Raw genomic sequence first — 11,282 nt, forward strand, 5'->3', positions numbered from 1 at the left:
GATTCGGGTTTTGGGTCACTGGTTTCGGGTCGGTTATGGGTCATGGGTCGGGTCATTCAGGTTTGGGTCAAGATTGCCGGGTCTAGGTGGCGCGCGCAGCCCTCAGACAGGCACGCGTAACTCTTAGAGTTGCACGCGGTGCGGTTTGCCTTATACAAAAACGCGTTTTTAAAACATCCATAACTTTTTATTACAAAGTCAGATTAAGGCATGTAACATATCATTGGAAAGCTATGAATGTCTACTTTCTAGTGTCGTTAGAATTAGGTTAAAATCTAATGTGTATTGAAAAATATGGCCGTTTAAGTCCAAGGGTGTCGATTTCAGGGTCCGGTTTAGTATTTTGATCATAACTTCTTCGTTTTAACTCGAAATTGGGCTTATAATATACCATTGGAAAGCTCCTTAAAAAGGATATCCATCTGTATACGCCTTTTATGGAAATTTCATGGAAAGGTCCCTCGCTATTCCCTTCTATCTCCTCAACCCAAACCCTAAGCCCCTTTCTTCTCCTCGCTCGAACTCCCTTCTCTCTCCATTGAAGCGTCGTCGCTCGTCCTCCCTTGCAACGTCGTCGGTCGTCCTCCCTTGCAAGCGTCGTCGGTCGTCCTCCCTTGCAAGCGTCGTCGGTCAATTTTTTGAACCATGCAAGCATCAACGAACCACCACTTCCCTCCGTCGATAATCAAAAATTTGAGGTTAGTGTTTCTGGGTTCTTTAGCTTTGCGTTTTGATTCAATTATTCATGTTAAATTGCCTTTGTTTTGGTTGAAAATTATAATTATAGATCTCAAAATTATTTTAGGACTTTTCTATGGCTTTTTCTGGGTGTTTTTGAGTGTTAAGTGAGTTTTTTGGGGTATTTTCAGCTGATAATATATGAGTTTTTTCTGGGTTATTTTGGGTTTATATTTTGTAATTTTTTTTGTTAATTTTGTGTTTTGATTCAAATTTTTTGCATTTTGGTTTTTTTTTTTTTTTTTTTTTTTTTTTTTTTTTTGCGTTTCTTTGAATGTAAATTATTTTGGAAAAATTGCTCACATTAATCTGAACTTTGCCTCGTCCGCCGAAAATAATCCCAACTTTCGTTTATTATCTATTGCACCCAACTTTGGGGGGTATTAATTTTCGTTGCACCCAACAGGTCATCTAACCTGATGTAGCAGGTTACCTAGACACGTGTCAACACATGATCGGTCCAAAAAAAAATTAAAATTAAAACAAAAATTAAAAAAAAGGAAAAATACCCAGCCCCCCACCCTATCCCGGAAAACACCACACCCCCACCCCCTACCCCGCCGGAAAAACAGCCCCTTCCTCGAAAACCCCTCCCCCGCTTCCGGAAACCGCCACCCAGCCACCCTTTCCCTTCCCGATCTCGCAATTCGACCCTAAATTGGTCGATCTCAACCGCGAGTAGAAGAAATATGGTGGTGGATGTGGTTTTGAGTGGGGAAAGGAGGGGAGTAGTTCGGTGGCTGGGGTGTGTCGAAGGAGGTTTTCGGTGGCTGGGGTGGTGTTAGAAGGAGATTTTCGGTGGCTGGGGGTGTGTTAGAGGAGGTTTTCGGTGGCTGGGGGTGTGGGAATTCGAAGACAGCAATGGCGGTGGTGGTTGCGGGGGTTGCTCGGCGCGAATCTGATGTTGTTGGAGCTGTAGGGCGGAGCTGGGGTGGTTTTCGGGGAGAGGGAAGGAAGGGTTTCGCCGGTTTTGGTGGGAAGGGGTACCGACGACCTGGGTAGGGTTGTCGGAGGTGGGGGCACAGGTGGTGGCAGTGGTGGAATTGGGCTGTTTAGGGTTTTTTCTTTATTTTTTTATTTTTATTTTTCTGTTTATAGTTTAATTATTTTTTTTACATTTTTCTTTATTTTTTTAATTTTCTTTACTTTAATTTTTTTTTTAATTTTCTTTATTTTTCTCAACCAATTACATATTGACACGTGTGCAAAAAAAAAATTCACAAAGGTTTACCTGCTTTACCGGTTGCAAGTCATTTGGGTGCAACGAAGATTAATACCCCCCCAAAGTTGGGTGCAATAGATAATAAACGAAAGTTGGGATTATTTTCGGCGGACGAGGCAAAGTTCAGATTAATGGGAGCAATTTTTCAAAACAAAAAAAAAATTAAAAAATGTAAGAGAGTAAAATAACCTAAATGCAGGATAATTTACATCCTTTTGGAACTTTAATTTACATTCGTACCTTATTGTTTGCACCATTTAACAAGTACTAAATGCAGTACAAAATAACCTAAATGCAGGATTTATAAAAAAATTAATTTATATCCTTTTGGAACTTTAATTTACATTCGTACCTTATTGTTTGCACCATTTAACAAGTACTAAATGCAGTATAAAATAACCTAAATGCAGGATTTATAAAATAACAATTAAACTTGTTAAAGACTATACTACCCTTTTATAACCCAATCTAATCTTCATTATTAAAAAATTAAAGTCCTATCGGCTTTCCCATTGCTAAATTCTCATCACATACTTATGAGTTTGATAATCCGATCAGAAGATCAAAGAGTAAATTATACAATTTTTTTATTTTTTTTTATTTTTATTTATTTATTTTTTTTTGCGTTTCTTTGAATGTAAATTATTTTGTAAATCCATTTTTTGTAAGAGCTTTTTGAGTTAAATGGTGCAAACAATAAGGTACGAATGTAAATTTTTGATCCATCCACAAGGATAAATGTGTACTTGCAATTTTTTGGGAAGAGAAGCTTGCTTTCTTTTAAGTTTACTACTTTTTTATATTATTGCAACTTTTAGGGAAGAGCAAGTCACCATGCCCTCACGTGATCCATTGTTGCTATATGCCTATATCGAAATAACTATAATAATATATGGCTTGTCAAGATAAAAATTCTACAATGTCATTCTTTAAAAATGACACCATAACTTGCTGATGTGACAAAATCTGATTGGCCTATATTTAGTATTTTTATTTTCATTTTGAATTATTTTTAATATTCATAATGTATTAAAATTGTATTTTTTATATTCTTTTTAATACTTGTATTTTTTTAGAAATACATAAATTATAATTTTTTTATATTAATTAATTTTCGAATTTGTAATTATAAATAAAAAATCACAAAATTAAAATCATTCAACATTGTTCATATTATTCACAATCGTTCATCATTGTTCATACTCATAGTGTTCATCATTGTTCATCAATTATGTTCATCAATCATGTCATAGATTAGCCCCCTATTCCCAAAATCAATATTTTTTTTTTGTGAAAAGGCTTCCCAAAATCAATGTTAGTTGTTGATGAATTTGTAAATTCAGACTAAAATCGGGATAAAAATTCGTAAACAAATTGTGTTTTTTTGCAGTTATTGATTTTAGGTTTTCGTTGATAAAAAATCTCAACAATAATCTCATTCATAAGTATTTGCAAAGGACGAATTCCTCTTTGAATAGTTCGAAAATATGATATTTGTGACTTAAAGTGTGTAATTTTGTTAAAAAAACAAGGAGCATCAAGTTTTTATGTAGAAGATGAAGTGGTCGCAATTTGATCTGATAAATGTAATTAAGTTTTTTCAAACTTGTTTGTGGGTTAGGTAATGACTTAAACTATATTTGGTCATTACACTGAAAAACAATGTTTTTTATATTCTGGTATTAACCTTATTATATTACTAGTTTAGATCCCGTGCAATGCACAGTGATTACAAATAAAATTGAACTAAGCTTTCATATTTTTTATGTGTCATTTAATTTTGTGGAAATATATGTCATAATTCATAATTTGTACTTTTTTTAATCTGCAAATATATATCATACTACTTATAAAAGATTTAGTTGAAAATAGATGGATGTAACATATATGTATGTTTGCAAATAAAATAAATAAGAATATTTTCTTTATAAACTTGAGAAAAATAAAATAAAATTGTAGAAAGATATATCAAATAGTTTCTTTAAGGAATGGTTATTATATCTTTAGAAAAGATGTCCCCGTCAAAAAAAAAAAAAAAAAAAAAAGATAAGATGTCACGATCTTTCATTTTAAAAGATTTAGTTGAAAACATGAATATAATATTTATGTTTGAAAGTATTAAATATATTGTATTCTAAATATATTTTATATATATATATCTTTGTAAATGTAAATTCATTAGGCGTATTGTTCTCCTTCCTAGTTCATAGCTTTTGACTTGTATAATTGTAAATTAGTTGGCTGTAGATATACTTTCCTAGTTTATAGCTTTGACCCCTTGATTGTAGCTAATTTGTAGCCATTAGTGCTACGATTTTGTATAAAATTATGAGGTGATGGCCTAAGTACACATAGGTAATTGCCCTAAATATAAACAGAAAATATAAAACATTGTTTTCCTATATGGTAATAACCAAAAGTAGTTTAGGTCATTACCTAATCTACAAACAAGTTCACGAAAAATTAATTAATTTTTGTGGATCAAACTGATGGGACTCGAAAAGAAAAATAAAATGGTCATCTTCTCCAATTACACAATCGGAAGAATGAACGCCAATCATTCAACCTAAATCACTATGCCGACAGCCATTGTGATATTGCAAAACAAATAAAACACATAATTCTTTCTTAATAATTACTTTAAAATGAGATTGTTGTTGGGATTTTTTTATGAACAAAAACCTAAATCAAAACGGGAAAAAAAAAAAAGAAACTCTACAACCTAATTCATTTACGAATTTTTATGAGGATTTTAGGCTGAAATTGAGAATTCATTAACAAATAACATTGATTTTGGGAATGAGTGGGTAATTTATGACATGAATGAAGAACGTTGATGAACAATGATGAAATTTTTATTTTCTCAATTTTAATTATAATACGAAAATGATTTTAATAAGATAAGATAGATTTTAGAAAGCTATAATTACGTATTCTATAAAAAAAATACATGTATTTAGAATATACATACATGTATAGTATATTAAGGTATTTAAAAAAAAATAATGGACCAATCAAAACATGGCACCTCATCATGTTATGGTGTCATTTTTTGAAAAATGAGAGGTTAAGAGCCATACATAATTACTAAATTCAAAACAAAGATTAGTTAATAAACTGGGAGCAATTTAAGGTACACATGGTGTACAAAAGGAATCTTGTACACAAGTTTCCTATTGGTTGGAATTAGAGTATTCCTTTTATGTGGGCCAACTTTATTTTCATTTGAAATTCAAACATGTTTTTTAAATTTTCAACTTTTGAATTTCAAATTTTTCTATCCTTTCACCTACCCAAATTAATGTAGTATATAATCCCAAAAAAAAAAAAATCAGATTTTTTGACCTCATTTTTTTTCTCTCTCCTATAGTTTCCCCTCTAATGTATCTGGGTAAATAACTCTTGAAGAACAATATACAAAAATGAGTTTTTGAATTTCAGCGATAAACTAATTTGGTTCAAATGGCGTGAAACTAATTTCAGCGTGAAACAGTATACAAATCTACTGTCGCTGCGATATGTAGTCGGTTAAATTGCGAACGCCGTGGGTGAATATGTTGCCGGTGAACAACCTATCGGCGTCGGTGAATTTTTTGTAATGTTCATGTACATTCCGGCCCTTCGCGGTGTGGCTTACTATCTTTAAAATGAATTGTAGTGATTATATATTTGAAGAATAAACTAATTTGATTGAAAGTTTGGGGAAGGTGTAAAAAACAAAAACAGATTTAGAATTATTAGCTGCAAAATTGGTTAAAGATTATATTTTACATTTCACCCAAAACAAACGATCCGGAATTTGATTCGACTCCAAGAGAACGACTTGTTGGGATGGTTTTACAAACATTGTAATATATAGTTTTTTTCCCACAAAATGAACGTGCTGATACCCCTTAGTCCAATGGTTAACTTTGAAAGTTGCTTGTGCATACATCAAACCACTGTTCGAACACTATGACGGCGTAGATTGTATTTTTTTTCTGGTTTTAATTATTTTTAACTTTACAGAATCATATCTAATTTTAAAATATCAGAATAACATAAAAAATAGTGAATGAAACAATGTTATACGCATATCTTTTATTTAGTTTTTAATTATTTTATGTCCCCTAAAAACATTTTTTATTTTAAAGAATCATTCTTCTTTTAATAAAATCTTGATTGATAAACGTGTCACTATGAGATCTCCGTACAACATGTTTAAAATGCTAGTACACACTGTAGTTTGAAATGAAAAAATAAAACTAATGGTATGTGTTGTGGAATATGTTGACCAGACTTCCAACCGCCATCACCTCCCAATCCACTTTGCCCTTTTTTTTCCCTTTTACACATTTTTTTTTCTCTTTCTTAGATCCATTTTTAGTACATGCATTTTAAAGATCAGAATGACATGTTCAAATTCCATAAGGTGTACAATCTGGCATGGGGGGAGGCTTTTAAATTATCCTAAGTTGAAGTACAAAGATGGAGAACACCTTGTTGTTAACAAAACATAATTTTTTTTATTTCTTTGAAGGGAACAAAGATATACTTTTAGATGTATAACTAATCTTTAATAACTATTTTTCTTCTAAAAAAAATATTTTCCAATGGTCTAATAAACAAACCCCTTGAGTTATGATGGATAGTCATCTTGTTTTCGAATCTTGTGGAGGTACAAAAGAAACACATTTTGCTTTTTATTTTTTTTATAAATTTTCATTTTAAGTATCATTTTTGTATTTAAAAAATCATAACTAATTGTTATTAATATAAGGAAAATTTGAAAATTACCACCAAGTATTGTGGCCAAAATTGAAATTACCACCTCAAGTTTTTATTTTAATTTTACCACCTAGTTTTTTCCAAAACTTTTGAAACTCCCCCCTTTTGGGAGACATGACGTCATCTGGGTGCCACGCAACATGTTTCCCTCTCTTTCTCTCTCTCTTCCCTCGATTTCCCTCTTTCTTCCCACGATATCCTTGCAATTGAATCTGAAAAATCGATTTTAAACACGAAATTTTCGCAAATTAGGTTACAATTGTTGCAATCTAACGTTGAACAAACTTAATTGAGTAGTTTAATTAGGGTTAACAGCATCAATTTGGGGTTTTTGCTCAATTCCAAAAATTAGGGTTTATGAATTGTTTAATTGGAAAATTAAACATGTAATTGGGGGCGAAAACACTAACTTTGATGCTGTTGTTAGTAGTGGGTTTTGTGTTGCACAAGAACATGATCCTCAAAATGATTAATCACCACTACAATGTTAGTGTTTTCGCCCAATTACATGTTTAAATTATGTTTTTCCCCCCAATTACATGTTTAATTGTCCAATTAATCAATTCATAAACCCTAATTTTTTGAATTGAGCAAAATCCCCCAAATTGATTACTCAAACCCTAATTAAACTACTCAATTCAGTTCGGCGTAGGTTAGATTGTAGCAATTATAACTTAATTTGCAAAATTTTTGTATTTGAAATCAAACTTAAGGATGCAATTGGAAGGAAATCGTGGGAAGAAAGAGAGAAATCGAGGGAAAACGGAAGTGTGGGCCCATGATGACGTCATGTCTCACAAAAGGTGGGAGTTTGAAAACTTTTGGAAAAAACTAGGTGGTAAAATTAAAAAAAAAAAAAAAAAACTTGAGGAGGTATTTTCAATTTTGGCAACAATAGTTGGTGGTAATTATCAAATTTTCCTGAAATCATATTTGTATATATAAAGTCAAAACATACACCATATTTCAAAGTGAAAAAAAAAAAATCAAAAAACTCTTTTTATTTTAAATGTTTTGCACGTAAATTATTTGTATAATGTGTCCAATCAATTATTTATGGGCATAAGCCAGGAAATTTAGTCTAATAGATACACTATAAAAAATTAATTTGTTTTCATCCAATGTATGTGTTGATACCCCTTAGTCTAGTAATGAACAAGCCCCTTGAATGACTATGGATAGTCGTCATGTGTTCGAATCTTATGAAGGTATAAAGAAACACGTTTTGATCTTTTATTTTTTATAAATTTTCATTTTAAGTATCATTTTGGTATTTAAAAACTCAAAAATAATTAATACGGAGTATTAATTTTAAAGGAATCATATTTGTATTTGTAAAATCAAAACTTACACCGTATTTCAAAGTCATGAAACTTATTGGAACTTTGTAACGCCTTATCAAACTTATTATACCTTATTGAACTTATCAGACCTTACTAAACTAATTTGAACTTATTGTTCCTTATTGGACCTTATTAGTACAAGTATCCATCATTCGGATTAAAATTCGAAATTTAATCAAATCAAAACTGAATTATTAATTCGGATCGGATTTGAACTTTAAATCGAATTGGGTTGGATTGATTTTTTTTGGAAATTCGGACGTTTGAATTGGATTGGATTGACCTTGTTTGAATCCAAAAAAACCGAAATAAATTAAATATGAAATCGTTAGTTTATGAATAAGTATTGTTAATATAATCATGCTAAACTATTATTATAATTATTACTATTTATCATGTAACCTACTTACGTTTTCAATACTTTTATTAATCCTGTACAACTATACTTTTAAGAATTAATTTTTTATTATTGTATTTTAATTTTTATTTTCGCATTAGGCCCAAAATATTTGAAACGTATTTTAATTTGCACTCTCATACCGAATCCAAATAACCGAATTTTAAATCGGTTTGAATTAGAGTGGATTTGGTGAGGAATTCAGACCGGGTTGGATTTTATAATTGAAAATTAAAATTATTTCGGATTGGATTTGGGATAAATTCAAACCAAAAACCGAATGGACACCCCTACTAATTAGACCTTATTATTAGAATTGATTAGAACTTATTGAAATTTACTAGACCTTATTTAACTTAATGTAACTTATTAAACCTTATTTAACTTATTATTGTACCTTATTATAACTGATCTGAACTTATTAGACCTAAAACTTATTTTTATCAGGTGACGAGAACAAGCCCTTAGTGAATGACGGTGTACAATTGAAATAGTTTTAAATTTGACCGCCTATCAAAATATCTCACTTTGATTAATATATTTAAGATAGAAAAATGAATTCAGGATCCTAACACATTTATTAATATCAAATCATATTTCAATTTCTCGTATATATTCTAGGCTATAATTTGAAAATGAATTCTTATTTTAGTAGCATCATTTTTCAATTCTTTTTAGCCCTTCACTAATGTTATATTTTTACCCCTTCTTGACTTATATGCGGAGTATTTATAATGATAAATTCATGTTAATATCTCTTACCATTTTAACTTTTGTTTCTTCCTTTACAATAAAGTGTGCGTACAATAGACTTTGTATTTTATTATCTAAATATTTTTATGACAATAGAGCCCTAATTAATTTCATTGGTATAATTTTTAATTTTATTTCAGCTATTCCTAGTTTACTTTTAGTCCACCGTGACTTATTTTAATATTAATTATAATAAGAATTATTAGTATATTAGTTTTTAAAATAACAATATAATAAATTTTGCATTGCTAGTCTTATAAACTATAATGGTCATGAGATCAAATATTCAATACATTCATTTTATTTATATTTTTATTGTATGTAGTCGATATTGAATGAAACAAGATGCAGAGTCAAGTGGTGCCATAGACTTGTTTTTAAATTATATTTCTTGGTATCAAGTTACTAATAAAAGTATTCACTGAATATGTTTAGAATCAGTAGACGAATGAATTTATCAAATTTTATTATATTGAAGGAGATGAAGAAACTTTAAGTATGCGCTAATGGTGAAAAGGGAAATTACTTTTTCTCTCCTAATTACTATTTCCAAAGCTAAATGTCAGTGGCACATGAAATTTTACCGCCATTAAGAGTTCATTGAATGTGAGTTTAGCGAAAATCTTCCCTCATTTTATTTTCAGCAAAATTTTAAATGTTAAGTAATCATTTTTGGTTTTATAGAATCATAACTAACAAAAGAAATTAACGAATCATTTATGTTTTACAAAAATCAAAATTAACAAACATATTTGTTCGAACTCTATGACAGTACATTGGTTTGATAACTTTCCAATTTTACGTAATCATATTTGTTTTTAATATATCAAAATAACAAAGTCATATTTTTTAAAAATTTCTTTTAAGGGAATAAAGTTATACTTTTATGTGTAACTCTCTATATATAATAAAAAAGAACCTATAAATAATCTTTAATTTTTATTTTTTATTAAATCAAATCTACACAGTGCTCTTAAATAAGTATTTTATTTTTCTAAAAAAAAAAGTATTATTTAAGTAACAATTTTTCAAATTTAAAAAAGATAACCACTTCATTTAATACCCAACTTACAATAAATGTAACCTATGTTGATGGATATGATGCGAAACATACAAAAACGATTATATTAATTCCCAAATAACTTATATAAATAGTTCATTTTAGTGGATGTTTTTTAATATGATAAATTTAATATATACATGTATGATTTCAAACCCAACTTAATAAATTGAAACTTACTTGGTAGTGGATAACATATATAAATTTAATATTTATAAGTGTACGTGTTGATACCCCATGACTTGGTTGGTCAATGCTTTTCTATTGTAAACAAGTGATTCGTGTTCGATTCTTCACTATACCAGAACTTTAGATCAAATCAAAACTGAATTATTAATTCAGATCGGATCCAAACTTTAAATCGAATCGGATCGGATCGGATCGGTTTGAATTTTTTTGAAAATTCGGACGTTCGACTGGGATTGGATTGACCTTGTTTGAATCCAAATAACCGAAATAAATTAAATATGAAATCGTTAGTTTATAAATAAGTATTGTTAATATAATCATGCTAAACTATTATTATAATTATTACTATTTATCATGTAACCTATTTACGTTTTCAATACTTCTATTAATCGTGTACAACTATACTTTTAATAAATAATTTTTTATATTATTGTATTTTAATTTTTATTATCGCATTAGGCCCAAAATATATGCAACGTATTTTAATTTGCACTCTCGTAACGAGTCCAAATAACCGAATTTTAAATCTGTTTGAATCGGATTGGATTTGGCGAGGAATTCAGATCAGGTTGGATTTGATAATTGAAAATCGAAATTTATTTCAGATCGGATTGGATTTGGGCTAAATTCAAACCAAAAACCGAATGGACACTCCTACTTATTATTAGACCTTATTATTAGACTTGATTAGAACTTATTGAAATTTATTAGACCTTATTTAACTTAATGTAACTTATTAGACCTTATTTAACTTATTGGACATTATTATAACTTATCTGAACTTATTAGACCTAAAAATTATTTTTATAAGGC

This window comes from Chenopodium album, chromosome 24 (assembly GCF_948465745.1).
Source record: "Chenopodium album chromosome 24, dcCheAlbu1.1, whole genome shotgun sequence".
Classification (NCBI taxonomy): Eukaryota; Viridiplantae; Streptophyta; class Magnoliopsida; order Caryophyllales; family Amaranthaceae; genus Chenopodium; species Chenopodium album.